The 19998-nt window shown below is 37.9% G+C and overlaps 1 protein-coding gene and 1 long non-coding RNA gene across 2 annotated transcripts in view; both read left to right on the forward strand.

Moving 5' to 3' along the window:
• Positions 1 to 19998, forward strand: part of Rbp6 (RNA-binding protein 6) — a 622038-nt gene that overhangs the window by 59406 nt on the left and 542634 nt on the right.
• Positions 1 to 19998, forward strand: part of LOC141428253 (uncharacterized) — a 67675-nt gene that overhangs the window by 27131 nt on the left and 20546 nt on the right. Inside the window, exon 2 of the long non-coding RNA XR_012451410.1 lies at positions 1690 to 1751. This is a non-coding gene — a long non-coding RNA (uncharacterized lncRNA). The remainder of the gene's footprint in view (positions 1 to 1689; positions 1752 to 19998) is intronic.

A 19998-nucleotide genomic window follows, 5' to 3' on the forward strand; every position in this document is an offset into this window, starting at 1 on the left:
AAGTGGGTCTCCTGATGGTAAGAGATCACCACCGCCCATGAACATCTGCAACACCAGGGGTATTGCAGATGCGTTGCCAACCTAGAGGCCTAAGATGGGATACCTCAAGTGCCAGTAATTTCACCGGCTAATACTCTCCACGCCGAAACACAACAGTGCAAGCACTGCTGCTTCACGGCAGGATATGCTAGCATGATGGTGGTAGCAATCCGGGCGGACCTTGCACAAGGTCCTACCACCTGCATAATTTCCGAAAAGATGAGATTTGACGTGTCAGTAATAAAATAGTATCCGGTTACTGAACCGCTTCAAATATTTATCCATATTCCGCACCGTTAAAAAACTCAAAATAAATTCCATTAGCGAATCGCCGGTTGAAGTAGAAGGACACGATAATTTTGGAACTGTCACAGGCGGACTAGGTCAAAAGCGAGTGGTTTAAATTTAAAAACAAGTGACACAATGGCTCCATTAACGCCAGGTGATGCCGCTAACGGGCCGGTTATACTTGGAACGATCGAAGCTCACTATTATTGGATTCGTTCGAACGAGTGCCTCCCAATTTCAGCTGTCTCCTCTTATCCGAGACATTATGCCGTGCGAGCGATCATTGCCAAGTAATTAATGCCTTGTCTGTTTATTGTATTCTGTTGGATTATCATTTTGATTCGTATAGATACTCAAAACAATTGCTTTGCAGATTTAGATTGAGTGTTTTATTTAAATATTTCAAGCGGAGCTCATTAGTAGCTTGTCGTAAATTAACTCAATTTATCTTTGTTTTTTTCTGGCGCGGTTGTGTGACACTCATTTGAGAGCCTGACCTACCTCTAGTGAATGTCAATAAAGCTACCCAGGCCTCGTTAAATAGAGTTAATGTGACGACGCAAATATCTTGTTTTGTGCGACATTTCTATTTCACTTCGGAATTTCATTTCTAATGCAGTTTGCTCAGAGACAGAGTTAATGTTTGAAGAGATTTTATGATGACCTGATTTTAAATATGCGCGGTTCAATTAGAGGTTAATTGCCAGTTAGTGGCATGGTGTCACTGAGCACTAATAATTTACCTTCTATAATAAACTATATTTTAGGATGAGCTATTTAGCTAGGATCTTTGAAGGCCCAAATTAGCATTAGGCTAACTTTACAATAATAATGTATACTTATAACTAACGATAATTATGAATTATCCTATTTGAGCTAATTTTGAAGTACTTAAATATTATTATAGGTACTGAGCGGCAAAAAAACTGGCCTTCAAATGTATGCAGTAATAGGTAATTTTGTATGTAGAGTGGGTTGTATATCGTCCTTGTAGAAACTAGGTAGGTACACGTATAAAATAATGACTGACTGACAGAACGACCGACTGACAAACGACGTATAGCTTAAACCATTGAAGCTAGAGACTTCCAATTTGGTGCACATTGTCATCAATGTGAACTCAGAAGACATTTTTAGAAAATTTCACTAAATGTCAGAGGGGCGAAGACGCGGTACAAGCATGTTGATAGATGAAGCAACTTACAGCGTTAGGTTTTGTGCACGTAAAATGGCTCAATATTTCTCAGTTTGAATTTCGATTTCCAATTTTGTGAAACTTTTGTCAGCACAAATTGCTTCACTTACTTACTTCCTTTTGTGTTAAGACCAACACACCACTAATACATTTTCTTTTTGTTTCAGGTAGATTTATGCACCAAATTGCAAGAGAAATCCTTTTCTCGGTTTCGTACAATGGAGGGAACGTAAGTTGAGAAGTCGAGTTGCTGTTTCGTTTTTTTTATTACTCACTCGAGAGGCGACCACGGCATTATTTAACCCCCGACGCAAAAAGAGGGTGTTATAAGTTTGACCGCTATGTGTGTCTGTATGTCTGTGTGTCTGTGTGTATGTCTGTCTGTCTGTCTGTGGCACAGTAGCTCTTAAACGGGTGGACCGATTTGAATGCTGTTTTTTTTAATTGAAAGCAGGTTTTCTAGCGAGAGTTCTTAGACATGTTTTATCAAAATCGGTTTAGTCGTTTTTGAGATATTGAACTTTAAAGTGACAAAGTCGGGGGTTTTCAAACTTTTTGTTGGTTAGGTTAGGTTATTTGTCAGTTATTGTTATGTGGCCGATGCATTTGCCCCTTTCGTGTGTCCAGTGCTACCATCATAGGAACCCCACGCTGCCACAAATGCTACATGCCCAAAAAACATTTACATCTCTCTGTCTGTCAAGACGTTTTTTCTCAGAAATGTGATAGGTATCTAATTAAATTTAGAATAAAACTATAAAGAATATACATATTTGCTTCCTTTTAAATTTGCATGAACCCCTTACGTGCGAGGCCGACTTGCACTTGGCCAGTTTATAGGAAAAAGTGCGAACAGAACCGAGTTACAAAATAAGACTTAAATAAAAAGTCAAAGTTCTTTATAATCTCAAGAACCACTGACCTCAACTCTAGCATTTGAACATGAAAATAATTGCCTTATTTAATAAAAGCCAAATACGATTTAATAAAACGCCACTTAGAACCATTGACACTGTGGCCCTGGCAAATGTGTCAGTAATTTAAACGCCCAAAGGAAAAATAAAAGCAAACCTTAATGAGCAATAAAAGGTAATGATATCAGATTTTTAACATTTTCAGCCGAATTTAATGTTAACATTTAAGAGAGGAAAAATTTCTCATTGTTGGCATTAAACGCTTGCGGAGGGTGGGCGCGTAATAATAGGGCATAATATATTCAGGGCGGGTCAAATAAAATTAGTACGGTGAAAAATGTAAACGGTCCTTTACAGTCTCGAGGACGTGTAAGTATTAGGTCGTGCTGACTGCGCCTTTCTTTGTGGGACACAAATTTCGCTGTTTCAGTGGCCCTCCTTATTCGACTTAGGTCCTAACTTTATGTAGGTGCCAGCTGCTATGGCACTTCGGTAGCCAAGCGGGGCGGGAGCCGGCGAAGTGTTCATCGCGTTGTCGGAATTATAAGACACTGTTTACCGCGCGATGGAAATTCTTGATCTAACTGGTAGATTATCGAGCTGTCTCTATTTTTTGGAACAAAATAAACAAAGATGGCATCATAAGTATCTGTCATATCAAATGTTAGGTATTTCCATCAGGGAGTGATAAAACAGACGCCGGCAGGTTAACTACTAGATTTTTTTTGTTTAATTCAATGCAAGATTTAATTAGTCTAATTCAGTTTACTTACTAAAATTGGTCTATACTTTGTTACAAAGTATGTGTAGTACACCCCATATTAAATAAGACATTTAAAAAATTAATGCATTCAATTGTTAAACATTAGCTGAGCTAGGAAAACTATTTTTGTATCACGTAAATAAACCATTAGTGGTTAGAGAACCTGACTACGAAGCTTGAGGTCCCGGGTTCGATTCCCGTGTCGGGGCAGATATAAGTATGAAAAATACAAATGTTTGTTCTCGGGTCTTGGGTGTTTACTATGTATTTAAGTATGTATCTATCTATATAATTATATTTATCCGTTGCTTAGTACCCATAACAAAAGCTTTGCTAAGCTTACTTTGGGACTAGGTCAATTGGTGTGAATTGTCTCGTGATATTTATTTATTTATTTATTCAAAATATTTATAACGTTCAATATTTTTGTGCATATTATGATCACTGTAAACATTGAAATTGTGAGATAAGAGTTCTATTTTTTTCCAATTAAACTATATATCCATCTCAAACTTACTTAACAACTTAATAACCGCAACAGGCTTCGAAAATGTCAAAAAACTGTCAACAATTAGTACACATTTTAAATAATTTATCAAAAATTATAAAATACGTGACGCGCTAAACAGACGGCAGTGCTGTAACACAAAATTAAACGAACTATACACAATCATTTTGCTCACCCGCGACATCAACTGAAACTAAACTAAAATAAAACTGCGCTAGTCTAAATGAGTCTTTCGTTCACAATAGTATATTTTTTATCGAGGGACTAAAATAAGCCAATATATACCCGAGGTGGTTAGCCACCCGAGCGTTGGCGAGGGTGTCTATTTATCCAAGGGTTTATATTGACTTTTAGTCTCGAGGTGAACTCTATTTTTCACTTCGATTGCGAGAAAATATTAGTCATTAATCGTTTATACTCGTATAATTTACGCTCTACAACAATTTCAAAGTTTTCGCGGTAATACTACAATATCTGTGTCTGGGTGGAAAAAAATAACTTACCGCGAAAACTTACCGCATCGGCGAAATGGTCCATACACAAACTGGAATAAATAAAATGGCGCCACCTTCTATGCGGAAAAAGCATAAAACTAAGACCACGTAGACTAAGAACGTAACATTTTCGTCATGAAAATGGTCCACACACAAACTTATTTTATCCAAAAACTAAGCAAGTGCTGGCGGTTTGAGTTTATCTAAGTCACTCGAAGTAAATTATAAAAAAATGCTTTTACGCCCTAGGGACTAAAATACTCACTTTACTCCCGCCTCGTAAGGCTATATTGACCTACTTTTAGAGCATGTGAAAACGTATTAGCTGAAGAAGGCTGTTAATGTCCGTTTGGGTGGTGGTCATATCAATGGAGTTAATTGTCGTAGGCGAGCTAGCCGTTGGGCGACGCGAGCGGCGGCGTGCCAGTTGGCGGGCACCCTACCGCTAATCAAAGGGGGAGTTCCAAAACCACTCGCTTGTGAGCTTATACAGCGAAAAAAGCCATGACAGCATAGTGGTTTGACCTGTGACTTCGCAAGCAAAGAGTCGTACGTTCGAATCCAGGGTCATATCTTTCAGTTTTTGGAAATTATGTGCCTATTGTGCAATTATTATTCGCGTGAAAGTTACTCTGAGGCTTTCGTGAAGATAACATCGCAATGGAAACTAACGTACCCTTGCGAAGCAATTAAATGACGTGTGAAGTTTCTACTTCGCACTGGGCCCCAGTGAGAACTACAGCCCAATCCTTCTCAATCTGAAGGTAAACGTAATAACAAACTTTTAATGTCAGTACAATAATACAATACAATATTAGGAGGAGTAGGAAAGAGAATTGATTTTTCCAGCAATCCATCTAGAGACCATTAAAAACAAAACATCTAGATAATCGAGTTCAAATGACTTTTATTTTGAAATTTGAGAATAACCACACAGATTTTTACAGATACCAGTTAGAGATGGGGTGCCGCTAAGTGCTCCTCAAAACTTTTCAATGTTGGCAGTGACATCGGCCTGTGTCTCGAGGACATCTCGTTATCTCGCCCAACTTTATAACATGATAAAAATTGGCTAAACCTAAATTAAGTTGAACCCCACAATTTGGTAGCGTTAATTTTAGCATGACAATTATTTCGGGACAGAAACTGAGATGAAGATGAAACTTATTGATAGGAATTGTTGATTGTCAGATTTCTTTAAAGGATATTGAAGTTGTTGGTGTTGGCGGGATGTTGGATGGGAATATCAGGGTGTAGCTAAGTATAAAATTCGACTCGTGGTAGCCTAGAGGTTTGGCCTATGGCATCTCAAGCAGAGGGTCGTGGGTTCGAGTCCTGCACCTTTAAGTTATCGGAATATAATGTGTAATATTATATTAGCTATTTACCAAGAGCTTTGCGATGAAGGAAAATGTCAAGAGAATACTTGTACCTACGTACTAGCGAAGTTTAATAGTATGTGTAAAATTTCCACTGTGCACTAGGATCACGTGGGTAATATGTCTGAAGCTCTCTTATTTTGAGATGAGGCCTGTGCACTGCATTGGGATGTAAAGAGGCCGAGTTGTTTATACTCGTACAACGTAAATGAAGATCAAAATACATATCACTTTAAAAATACAAATGATTAAGATTTTAGAATTTTAATTTGATTGCCAGACCTAACGGTTTACATAAGTGTCGCCGCCAATTAAGGCTAGTTACGAGTATATACCATATAAAACAATACTATAGCAAAAATTACATAAAACCTCAAAGTGACAGCCCGATAGTTACATTCGTAAAGAATATTTACAAAACGTCTGGCTTAGCCACTTACGCACAAAGAAAACAAAACTGACAACAAATCAAGAGTTTTCGCATAATAAGTACAAACTGTACAGGACTTGAAAGCCAACCCAACCGCGTAAATACGCCCGGCATTGGCGAAATGTTCCCCGCGGGGAATTCTCAATTCTGGTGGTTTGGTAGCACTGTGTGCATTCGCTGAGGCCACTAGTCGAAAAACGTAGCACGCGTGAAGATGGTGGCGCGTAAGGCAAGGCCAAGAGGTGCGCGGAGTGATTTTAGGTACACGGAGCATTAAAAACACGGCGGACTGACTCACTTTTCCGGATGGAGCACTGCAAGTGAAAAACTATTTGAAGACCTCCGTTTACTAATGAACATATCGTTGACAACAAAATAAGTGTGCCGGTTGAGTGCACAAAATGCTTCTAGCACTAAAATGAGCTTGTAAGAAGACATAGTGAGAAGTGAATTGGGGTGGCGTGAACCGCTGCAGGGGAGTTCCTAACACGCTTTGAGTAGTGGTTTGACCTGTGACTTCGCAAGCAAAGATAGGGTCATATCTTTCTAACATGTAATATTATTCGTCTGAGGCTCGTGAAGATAACACGCAATGGCTTGCGAGGCATTTAAATGACGTGTGAAGTTTCTACTTCGCAGCCCTAGTGAGAACTACACCCAATCCAATCTGAACGATAACAATTTTGCAGTGGTGTGGCAAACATCTACCCGATTCGTTATTTGAAATAATAGATTTTTAATAAATTGAGAGACCTTCGTTTCGTTAACCGGTTTCAATTTAAATTGACGGGATGTTGGAGATGTATAAGCAGATTTCGTGTAGCTAGAGGTTTGGCCTATGGCATATCAGGGTCAGGATAATGTGTAATATTATATTAGATTTACCAGAGCTTGCCGCCAAGTGCACTGAAGACGATGTCTGAATGCATTGGGATGTAAAGAGGCCGAGTTGTTTAAACTCGTACAACGTAAATGAAGATCAAAATACATATAACTTTGAAAATGCAAATGACTAAGATTTTAGAATTTTAATTTGATTGCCAGACCTACGGTTTACATAAGCGTAGCCGCCAATTAAGGCTAGTTACGAGTATATACCATATAAAACAATACTATAGCAAAACATTACATAAAACCTCAAAGTGAGTGCCCGATAGTTGCCATTCGTAAAGAATATTTAACAAAACGTCTGGCTTAGCCACTTACGCACAAAGAAAACAAAACTGAGGAACAAATCAAGACTGTTTAGCATAACAAGACAAACTGTACAGCACTTGTTAGCCAACCCAACCAAGTAAGATACGCCGCGGCATTGTGCGAAGATGTTCCCCGCGGGGAACTTCTCAATTCTGGTGGTTTGGTAGCACTGTGTGCATTCGCTGAGGCGCACTCAAGTCGAAAAACCAGCACGCGTGAAGATGGTGGCGCGTAAGGGCAAGGCCGGGAAGAGGTGCGAGGAGTGATTTTACGGTGGGTAGGCACGGAGCAGGACAAACACGGCGACCACGACCGGTGTCAACTCACTTTTACCGATACAATACAACAATTCAAAGATCGGGTGACAACTGCAACGTTGAAAAACTCATTCAGATGAAGACGAGCTCCGGTTTACTAATGAACTAGTATTCGTTGACATTCTTTGCCGGCATCAAACGTGGCCCATCCCGAACGCAGGGATCGTGTCGCCGGTTAGTTTGACTTTTTAATTTTAGAACCTTGCATTCTAAAGATAGCATACAAATGAGTGAAATGCCACAGCCGGTAAGAAGACATAAAGAGAAGAGCAAGACATAAAGAGAGAAAAGGCATAAAATATTCACTGTTTCATCATCATCGTCATCATCGGCCTATGTTTGTATCACTAATGGGCACAGGTCTCCTCTCTGACTGAGAGGGCTCAGGCTAGGGGAGCCTTACACAGATTGAGATATTCACACACACAACATATAAATAATTGCTTCATAGGAATAAGCTGTGCAGGAAAAAATCTTTACAAGTGTAATTTCGCATATAATCATTACAAGGGGTATGCTCGGGCTCGAAGTCACGATCGTCTTCTTGAGAGGCCATAGATCAAACCACAAGCCTATACGTAGTGCCACTAGAGTTGAAATCACGCAAACAAGAACATATCATGTACCTAACGACATCGGGATTTTGACATTCACTCATTAATTTAAATCAAAATTCATGTAGCCGTGTGTGTAATCATTCACTTCAACTCTCGTGGCACTACATATACCTTGGCTTTATGATTCACTGTTTGCAAATAATAAAAAGGTTATTAATAAATTGACAAAATCGTGTAAAATCATTGTATTTTTGCTTCCCCATTTAACAAAGACGATTCAGTTAAACAATTCAAATAATGCCAAAGCTCATTTCTCAAAACCAATTTCACAGAGGAGTCAATTTAAGGAGCGGAAATTGCTTCATTTAACGCTGTTGTGACGGTGACAAAATGTACCTTAGAGCTGTTTAAGTACATTTCCTGTAGCTAGGGATATGTCGCTGCCCTAATTATAGCAATCAGTGTCTATTAGGTATTGTAAATGAACGCTTAATTGATAATTTTGTGGTTGTTATTATTTAGACGGTGCCTGTTGGGATTTTTATGGGATTGATATTGCCGTGAGCTGTGTCCCTCTCATCTTCAGTGTACATTATGTGTTGCTACTAAGTTCTTTGCATCAAGATTTATTTTCACTTTTCATGCTCTTAAAATGTTACTTTTGTCTCTACATATCGGGACTAAAGCTCCTTTTTATTCTCTAGGGATTAAAGTATTTTTTTAAAATTTACGTTGGAAACCCCTAAATAGCCAACACGGTGTTTGTGAATGGCGGATTTTTAGGCGTGGAAATAACTTCAAAATGACAAGTGCAAAAATATATATAAAAAAAAACACTATTTAATTTCATGAAACACAATTGATGATTACGAATATGAATCTATTCAATTATATTAAGGATTAATTTTGAACAAAACATTGTTTTTTTTCCTCGCATTCAAAGTGAAAAGTAGAGTGTTAACGCGAGACTTAACAACCATAATGTCACTCGAACTATAGCCACCCTCGCTCTGCTCGTTTTAGTCCCATGTTGAACGATATACTATGTTAGTATACTAGGTATCAGTGGCGTAGCGTCAGATATTTCCGTGGTAAAGCCGAAGCAAAGATCGCTTACATCGATACTAAATAACTAATATTATAAATGTGAAAGTATGTGTGTGTGTTTTTTTGTATGTTTGTATGTTTGTCCTTCTTTCACGCCGCAACGGAGCAACGATTCGACGTGCTTCTTGGCATAGAGATAGTTTATGGGCCAGACCCAGAGTGCCATAGGCTACTTTTTATCCCGGAAAAATGCAGTTCCCGAGGGAACAGCGCGCGATAACCGACGAGTGTTGTTTTATTTCGTAAACATTGGGGGAAGTCGATGGGAATAGGGTTCTATGGACGCTTCGCCACTGCTAGGTATATAGTATACTTAGGGGCTGTTTCACCATCCATTGATCAATTTTATTTGACGGATAAATGTGATGCCGTCTCCGTCTATTCGAACAAAAAAATCAGGGAGAGCACTGCATCACATTTATCCGTCAAATTTATCAATAGGGGGTTAGTCTGCATCTGTGTCCCACTGCTGGGTATAATAGGCCTTAACTCTTTACCTCCACATATTTCTATCCAGAGCTTTATTTGGCCACTCGCTCAGTTCCGCCTCCAGTAAATTTAAATGTAGTTTAAATTCTAATTATTAAATGCCAGTACCTATTCAACGCAGCGCTTACATTTAACAACTGAGCTTCATAGAGTGAAACAAACTCACACAACTCCCTTTCTGTTATACACGCGTTTGAAATGTCTACTGTCTAGTCTAGATGAGAAACTGTAAATTGATAATGTAACCCGAGCCACGGCGCGGGCGCCGCGCCGCTTCTAATCTCCTCTCAACTGGATCTCAGGAACCTCTCAACTTTTCCAGCACTTTCAAATAACTTTTAATTTCATTCCGACTCCGAGGTAAGCGTGCGTTCTATGTATTTTCTCTTTTCAATGGAATTATATGCAAATTTACTGGACTTAAAGTGTAAATTTAATTATCAAAAGGTAGCTTTTGCTTGCGGTTTCGTTTGCCGGCTGGCAATTATGTAAATAAGCCGAAGACACCAAGATAAAGCTTTGAGGAAATTAATTACGTGAATGTTAAGGTTTTATTGAAATGAGATTCGTAGTTTCGGAGATTTACAAGGGCTAGCTGGCAATGTGGGGAGAAGGTTTGGTTTTATGTTTGTTTGAGTAAGTTAAGAGGGAGGATTCTTAAAGAGGTGATCTTTAAATTTTACTCCCTAAATAACCTAACCATAAAAACTTCATTTTTACTAAAAGATTTTTTGCTGACTGTACTTTTTACTGACTGTACTTGCATTGTCACCCAAACTACATTTGCATACCAAATTTCAAGTCGATGCTATTAACCGTTGAAGAGTTCCGTCCTGCGGAGACTATCCTGGCTGGACTACCAGGATGTCATTACTAGATCATTGTACAGTCACCAGCACCAATATCTGACACAACGAGCGTGCATAAATATCTGATACGACTCTATTTCTAGGGCCGGAAGGACGTGTCAGATATTTTTGCACGCTCCGCTGTGGCAGATATTAATGCTGGTGACTGTACCTATTGTCACACGATTTACCTAAGTAATCCAAATTTAAAATCAATTTGACTACTGGAAATTGGTCAAATTTAACTTGCAAGATTTGAGTACAGACATACAGACAACGGGAAACATAATAAAAGCTTGTAAAATCATGGCTGCCAGTTCAGTAATCTCAAGATCAAACAACGTTCGGACGAGTTGAAGACGAAATCAGTATTTCATTGTCTTCGTATGTTTTCCGTTAGCCAAGAATCCATTGTCTCTGCATGCGTGCATGCTTGAGGATTGCTCAATTACTAATTAAACAAAACGTACGAAACAATATCACCCCCTCAACTTACTTAAATCATTTGATTAAGCCGGCACTCCAATGTTCGTTCCCACTTAAGTTCGACGTGTAAAGCTGGCAGGCGCAGCCCATGTATAAATCTGCAGTTAGTTAAGTCTGCGTAAGCGGTTCCTGGCTTGAATTAGTCGGCTGTGCGAGAGAGCAGTCGGTTAATAGCCGCCGCGGCAAAGAAAACTTGCTATTAAATTAATGGGCGAGCGCCATCGAGCCTGCCTAATGGTAGCACTAGCTTAAAACCCCAGACAGATTGCGAAGACATCATTTGTATGGTAATTGCGTTAAACGCACGTGAGCTCCTTGACTGCCAACAGAAATTAGACGACGTGTTGAAATAAAATTATAATAATTTCCAGTTTCGGAGACAGTTTTTACTCGATTATGGTGAGTGTGAGGCGTGCGATGTTTCTTAAATTGTAGCATTTTACAATAAATAAAAGTGCTGAAAGTTTGCTCTTCTCGGAAATTTAACTGATACTTTCTCTATCACAAAATTTAATTTACAGACGAAACGAAATTAACCTTTGGCTGACCTAGGTCATGTTCTAGGTTAGTCATTTTATGAGTAGGTCATGTTCTAGGTTAGTCATTTTATAAGTAGGTCATGTTCTAGGTAAGTATTTTTCTAGGTAACTTAATGTATAACATTTGTGCTTATCAGCAGTATTTGCTCAGTTGCGTTTGTTTCACATATTATTTTAAGTACATAGCGACGTTTGAGGGAGTTTTAACAGAAAAATAATACATACATACGTTGCTCCTAAAAGAAAAGTTTTTTTTTAAATCTAATACAACAAATAGATGACTCTTGAAACATAAGGTACGGCGACATAAAGCTTTAATATCGTACCCGTTTGCTTTGTTTTACTAAAATAATATTCCCACTTTCAATTAAGCCATATTTCCTCAATGGAATATTATGTAAATAAGCAACTCGGAGGTAAACAACGATTTCATAAAATAACCTCTAATACAAGATCATAAATATTTAATTTTTCAGGGCTGTCGCCCTCATTTGCGTAGCAATGGTCCGGACGCTGTTAGTGGTTTTTAGAATTGTATGAGGAAGCGAAAGTGTGTAAGGAGAAAAACCACCAATGAAATAGCTGGACTCTGCGTGGATGAGAAAACGGAGCGATGCCATTGGTCAAATTCTTCTTTGCTCACTATACTGCACTCGTGGTAAACCATATTTAGTTGTTTTCTGTTTTTATGAGAGCTCGGTTAACAATGTGCGGGCAGATGTTTTTCCAACGGACTGTACCTATTGAAAATTAGTGCGTTTAGGTTATTTTGTGCACATACAGGGAGTCTCAGGCCATGGGGCTTTAAATCAAATCGTTCGATTCTACTCGCATAACTAATTATTGATTTTACGCAGTTTTCCTCCCCAAGGGAGTTATGACTTTAGTTTTAAAAAGTTAGTAGGAACGTCATTTCAGACTAAAGAGGTTTCAAGTCAGCCAACGTTTTATTTACATCTTTAAAACAGCTATAATCAAATTTTACACCATAAAAATTTGCCACGCTTCATGAAACTTCGTTATTTTTATATTTTAAATTTCTATCAAATTGTTTTGCAATAATTTTAGTCAATATTTTTTTTGCATGTTGGAATAATTTGGCCGTAAGACCATTCAAATTCTAAACTAAACATGGTTCTTAGTGTTATCTATAATAGACGACTCGAAAAAAGTGACAATCAGGGGGGCTACCACGAAATTCGAAAATCGAAGTTCATATCGTTTCCTGACGCTAATACGAGAGTGAGAGGGACGGTACAATATGAACTTCGATTTTCAAAAGTTGTAGTAGTTCCCTGTATTGGCGAGTAGCCATATTTTATTCAGTTGTTTTCTTAACGTCTTCCTTTTGCTGAGCTGTGAAGTGTTTGGATACAAAATAATTCATTTTTTTCCTCGCAATGTGATGAAAATCATTGTGTGTATCACAGGCCGTAAGGGGATTACAAACTCGGTTCATTAAAAGCCCTTCGCCTCCGGCGTCCGATCTTAATAGAATCTCGTTAGTAATCCCCTTCTTACGCCTCTTAATGCACAATGTACTATTGTTCTGCAACTTTTTAAAAATATGAATGTATTTTTCAATGTATGCGATACAATACAAAAATTGACAGCACATTGATAATTTTTTATCTAAGAGATGTCAAACAAATGGCAAAAAATATTCAAAGGCCAGTACCAAGAGACCGCAATAACACCGCCATGTCCGATACACTGATTTGACGATTAAACTTTGAGGATCAATAAAGTATCTAAATTCAAGTTATTTGAAAATGTTACAAAACAAAAGTAGCTTAGTTATACGAATAGAATCGAACCTTGAATTTAAAGCCAAGTGGTCAGACCCCGTATTGTGAATACAACCGTGAAAACACTTGTCAAATACTTCTCGGTCACTTTTCAGATTTGTGCAGTGTGCACTCCGTTTATCAATGTGTCGCTAATTTTTTCATAAAATCGATGCGTTTTGATTAGATTGAGTAGTAAACATTAAAAGTAGCGGATTGCTTTTTAACTCTGTCGTATTAACACATTTGTCAATCCTGTAAGGTGTTACGTACGTATCTGTAAAATGACAAAGTACAAAATTGTGCAGCTACTTTTGCTGACCCTACACAATTATAGCAAAAATGGTTGACGGCTGTTCTCCTAATTTGTGGCCTCAGTCTAAATAACGGATTCAGTGGAACACTTCAGTGGAAAGACAAGTAACGCGACTCTTAAACTAAGTGTAAGTACAAAATACGGAGAATAGGCCGGTCTAATAGTACTCATACCTATTTACACTACAAATTATAAAAATCTGCTTCTAGCAGTAAGTTTGTGATTTTAATGTAAGATATGACCTAGAACGACTGTGCTCGCAATAATGAAATGTACCGAAACTCAGCCCCTTCGTTTAAATCCTCGAAAAAACAAAACAAATTTGGCGTGGCCAACGGCGAGTTATAGCTCCTGGCAGTTCCGATACATACAATGTTAAATTATGACAATCCAATAACGCGTTGTAGGTGGCTCGGCCTGGTCCCAAATTGTTCGTATCGAGGATGCCAAGTCCTGGCACAGGCCTGACTGGCCTAACATGATACTGCGAACCGCGCTCGCCTCGGCTGCCAAGTAACCCGCCTGCTCTACTAACCGTTACTGTACATGCTCCACATTGCATGCGGCTACATAACAGTGACGGAGAATAAACATTTTCGTTACGCTTCTCTGCCTCCGCAGAGTGAGAGAAGCCTGGGTTAAGTATGTCCCCTTGTTACTTGTGTCTTAGGATGCAACACCTCGCAGTTAGTGTATCTTAGTCACACAGAGGCCATATTTATAAACTTGAAATTACAACCGCTTTCACCGCTTCTTTCCTGCACATGGTATAAGATTAGAGTAGAAAGAGACGGGGAATGCGATCGCGAGCGCCAGAGCGTTAGACAATACTGCACTACATGAAAGAAATTGGCAACTGTCGAGGGCTTGGGCTTTTAGTTCCCACGTGCTTCCAGTGCGGATTGGGAAGTTCACACGCTCCATTGAATGATTACGCAGGTTTGTACAGGTTTCCTAACGATATTTTCCTTCACCGGTCAAGGAAACTGAATCACGTACCAGGGTGGAACCTTTTCATAATCTGTTTCGCTATCATTTCTTTGGAAAAAAATGTATGGGATGTCAACATGACATTATATAGTACCTAGCACAAAGGTTCCATCGACTGTACACTCGAACCAACTGAATCGTGACCCACTATAGAACCTTTTCGTAGAAAAAGTCATAGTGACATCACATTGGTTGACAAGGGAATTTATTATGACACTTACTGTGAGAACGTTTTACGGTGGGTCAGGAATCAAATGGTTCGACTTTACATGCCACGGTTACTATGATAAACAAATAGCCGAATACCGGATAGAGGTTAAAGAACCCACGAAGTTCGCGGTTGATCGCCGATCGAGGCAATAAGTTGAAAAATACGAAACTTTTTCTATCAAAATAGCAGTTTAGATTTAGAATATTTACCTAGTCATTGCAGCCTAAACTTGTTTATCTACGAGTATTGCGGTAGAGCCGTGAACGTAACTGCATAACGTACCATCAACATCGCAAACTACAATGGGCCAACGCTCATATTCATATGCAACGTAGACACATTGTTCACACAATGAATGAACCACTACTTAACCTATATACTCTTCAAAGGTTCCCTGCGGTTTTCGTATTACTGTTGGCTGAAAACTCAGTATTATTTGTAAATAATAGTAGCAATTTAAACAAGCGTGGAAATTCCTAGGTGCTTGATAATGTGAGAATTAACGATATCGCTGCCACGCCGACAAAAGTATGCTCATAAAAATTCTTTACTTCTTACGATGAGAGTTTTTCTTTGTGTAAAAGATACTTTTGTTGAGAACGGAGAGAAACACCTACGAACAAAGCATACAATTAAGGATAAAATTTGAGGAACAAAACATTTTTAGTAAGGCTCGAGACCGTTATTTAATGTACTGGCTTTATTTATGGAGACACCTTTCCCTGTACAATGGAAATTACATCTAGCTACTATAAAATTATTCGTTGCAACATTATGCTTATGTCATAGGTCGTTTATCCACCACAGCCGTCACTAGACGTCATTGAAGACGAGACGACGCCACCGGAGTAGCGATACATCTGTCACTCGAGTGCTTTGAAATGCGTGCAGTGGACAAGCGGCTAGTAAGGCGACGTGACCATGGCGTTATTGAGAATGTTCTTGTTCTCAATAATTATGTAATTATTGTAAGTCGTATTTAGAGATGACGTGACGGTGATCATGGTGTCCACTATAACGATCATATAGGTAGTAGTTCAGTTCGTTCCGGGTGAATGGCACTGTGTAATGGCAATGTGTTGATAAGATCCAGCGTGTTTTGTATTGCGCGTCGGCACGTCGCGTCGGCGTCGGGCCGAGTTCTAGTAGGCGCGATGATTATGAACTACTTCTCTATCTTCGGCTGCCGGGAAGACGGTACTCAGGTGATGAGCATGCAGTATACAGATAAAGATAACCCTAGACCGGTAGATTTCAGCACCGTCATCGCGTTCTTGGAGACGTCCCGATGACGGCGGCGGTGGATATGTGACCTATATGTTACATTGCGGACTATTGAGGGACAATGAATTCTGTTGATCAAACAAATACCGCAATATAGTGAAACTCGCGTGCAAGCCCTCGCTCCCTCTAAATGGGGCTTCACACTATTATTTACTTGACTTTCGTAGTTAGTAAAATGCTCTCATATCACAAATAGCCAGTATTTATTTAAAAATTGATTCCTCTACTCCTTTAAACCAGAAATTTAGTAATACAGTTCATAACGCTTTTTCTAATGGACGGACGTATTTGCTTATTTTGTTGTCATTATAGGAGACCATCGCGTGACTTGTTTATTTTATTAGGCGATGCTCCTTTGTTTGCTTTAACGTATACTAAAATTCGTAAGCATAATATTTGATTCAAACATTTAAGCTGAATGGATCGTCAAACATAGCTGCGGAAAATTTATACTTGTGCCGCATGAGAAAATAGATGGAGTTTCAAACGTTGGTATACCTACAATTTAATCTCAGGGTAATCACGAAATTGTCGCATAAAACGCGCTTTAATACAGCACGTTACTGTAATCTGCATGGTATCATATGATTATATAGCTAAGTAAACCAATGACGTAAATACGTCAAACCAATGATTCTAAGTCTACGAGTACAGATGTAATTTTGCACTGGTGTCCGTCATACACCGTAAATTAAATCGGAATCGAGTAAACTTCGGAATTGTTAATTGTTTACGTGAGCGAAACCGCGGCAAAAGGCAAGTGATTTTTTTTAAGATAATGTCGTTTTCAAGGCACTTCGATAATCGGCTGAATATATTAAAACATGTTTGTTAAATTGTAAATACTTTTCTTTACAAGTATCCCCATCGCAAAATATACTTTTATTTATAAACTTCAAAAGCATTTAAAATATAAATAATTAGAAATACTTTTCTGGGTTTACTATCATTTGGCAAACAAAGTTTAACAAATGATCATTTCAGAAACAACGTTTCGCAAACTATTAATTTCACAATCACTTCATATCACAAATTATCATTTGATAAATATAGGTACTTTTAACAAACTTGTCTCTTTACAAACACATCATATGACAAATCATCATTAAAAAAATGTCCATTACCCAAACAACTAATTTTTCAAACTAGTTGTTTTACAAAACATCAATTAATAAATGATTATTTTACAAACTAGTTACATAACATACTTTAATTGGTAGGATTTCGTTCTAATGGCTCGTTTTTGTTTTGCATTTCTTAAGGTCGCAGTTCTAACCTAATCTAACAAACTTTACTGGCAGAAGTTAGTTTTTCTTAGGGTCTCAGTTCTAACCATACCTATTTCTTAACAAAGTTAACCTGAGCTACAGCTACCTCTAAATTATTCATATTAAAGTGTTTATCAAATGACACATTTCATTAAACTTTTTTTGCCAAACGTTGATTTGACAAACGTGGTTTTGCCAAATGACGAAAAGTTCGCGAAATAATCAATTTGTGAAATATGGTGTTATAAAACGATTAATTTGTGAAACAAAAGTTTTGGAAACGTTGTTTGTAAAATGAATATTTGTTGAAACGTTTGTTGCCAAAAGATTGAATACCTTTTTTCTGGCATGCTCTCGACATACGAATGGCGGAAAAAGGGGAGACCTTTGCCCATCAGTGGGACACTTCAACGGGCTAAGTAAAAAATCTTCTATATGCTTTGACCTAGATGTGAGTCATAAGTTTTGTATTACGGAAATTATTTAGGAAAATTCAAAGTTAATTGTTAATTCAATAATTTGTACCCACTTTATACAGTCTATTAGTTTATTTGTTCTTATAAAGTACACTAGGACTAGCGAGGTTCAAATCAATGGTGCTGGCAACATTTAATTCAGCCAGGTATCGGGATAACGTCGGACGTAGCGGCCCACCTGACGGCTTCCTCCGCCGGTCACGTGACACCAATCTCGTTGCACCGTCAAAACAAATGCGCAGCTATGACGTTCCAAATTCTATTGTTGGCCGTTGCGGCTTGACGTTTTCCGTCGTTTTGGTTATTATAAGGACACGTTTTTAACCTTTTAACTGAACATTTGGGATGTTATTGATTGATTCAGGCTTGTTTTTTTATCAATCAACAAATACTTAGGTAGACAAATATTATATTGTATTTGATCAATGGATAATATAATATAATATTTTTAACTTTTTCGTTACAAGACGCGTAGGACTGCGTTGATAGCGTAGAAGCCAAGTACATATAAATATTTTAGTTCATTTCAGACGTATTTTGATAAATCAAATATGGACAAAGAAAAGGATAGTTCATATTACAGAGGGCATATGTCTTCTTAAAAGCTTTTATTAACCTTTCAATAAATAAATAAATATCACGGGACAATTCACACCAATTGACCTAGTCCCAAAGTAAATAAATTGCTATTATATATGTATGTGCGGGTCAAATCTTGCAAGTTACATTTAACCAACTGCTAGTAGTCGGATTGTCTTAACATTTAGCATACTTATGTAAATTGCGTGACAATACAATAATCTGGTAGTGACATCCTGGTATTCTGGCCAGGATCGTCCCCGAAGGACGGAAATCTTCAACGGTTAACGCTATCGACTTGAAATTTGGTATGCAAATGTAGTTTGGGTGACAGTGCAGGTAATGTCAACAAAAAGTACAGTCAGCAAAAAAGGCTGTATTAAAGAATATTTTTTTACCAAAACTTCTTTACATGGGACACTTCGTTGTCTGTTTGTGTGTCTGTCTTGAGACTCGGAAGTAATTGACAATTCCTTTTGATCTAGGAACATGATTAGTCAAGATCATACAAATATGTTACAGTAAGCTACACACACGAACTATTGTTTTTATAATATTAGTTGGATTTAAAGAAGATAGCCAGATATTTTGAATAATAGATAGGTTACTTTGTATCCCGATTTTACCACGGAATCGAAATAAAATTCAAAATTTATCAACTGTTCGATTCTAAACGTGCAATTTGACAACGGAGTTGTATATCTAACAGAATTTCATTATTTACGACGTGATAGGTAAACATTTGAGAATTTCGATTTAACTACTAAATCCAACGATTTATGTATACGCGTGCGAAGCCACAAATAACACTAATATTATAAATGCGAAAGTTTGCAAGTCTGTTTGTTTGTTTGTTACCTCATCACGACAAAACCACTAAACGATGTAGATGAAATTCGGTATACACATAGTTTGAGTTCCGGGGAAGGATAAAGGATAGTTTTTATCCCGGAAAATTACATTGTTCCCGCGGAATATCGATAAACGAATTTTACGCAGACGGAGTCGCGGGTAACAGGCTAGTCAGGCATGTCATATAAATTCATCCAGCAGTTTTACTGCGAAAGAGTAACAAAGACAAGCACGCACGCACATTCTCTCTCACATTATATAATATTAGTAAAATTGTAGTAGCACAATTCTGCCCTCCTAGGCCAAATGGCGGTATCTAAAAAAACACTTTTAAGTTATAATACTATTGTGTAGCTTAAGACATTCTTCACATGGTATAAATAACTCAAAAGTGATTTTGTTTGTTTGTTTGTTTGTTTATACTCTTTATTGTACAAAAAGGAAAAACAAAAAGGTTACATAAAAAAAAGTAAAGTGTTAAGTACAAAGGTGGGATCTCTGCCAATCAACCTTTGAGTGGTAGAGGAGCAATCAGAGAACAAGGATCGACAAATAGAGCAAAACATTTGAATAAATATAAATGCATATGTAAACCTCAAATACCTAACTATATACAATAAATATATAACACATACATAAAACATTAATATATCTATAACTAAATATAAAATAAAATACATATATA

Source organism: Choristoneura fumiferana, chromosome 5 (assembly GCF_025370935.1).
Source record: "Choristoneura fumiferana chromosome 5, NRCan_CFum_1, whole genome shotgun sequence".
In the NCBI taxonomy this organism is placed as follows: domain Eukaryota; kingdom Metazoa; phylum Arthropoda; class Insecta; order Lepidoptera; family Tortricidae; genus Choristoneura; species Choristoneura fumiferana.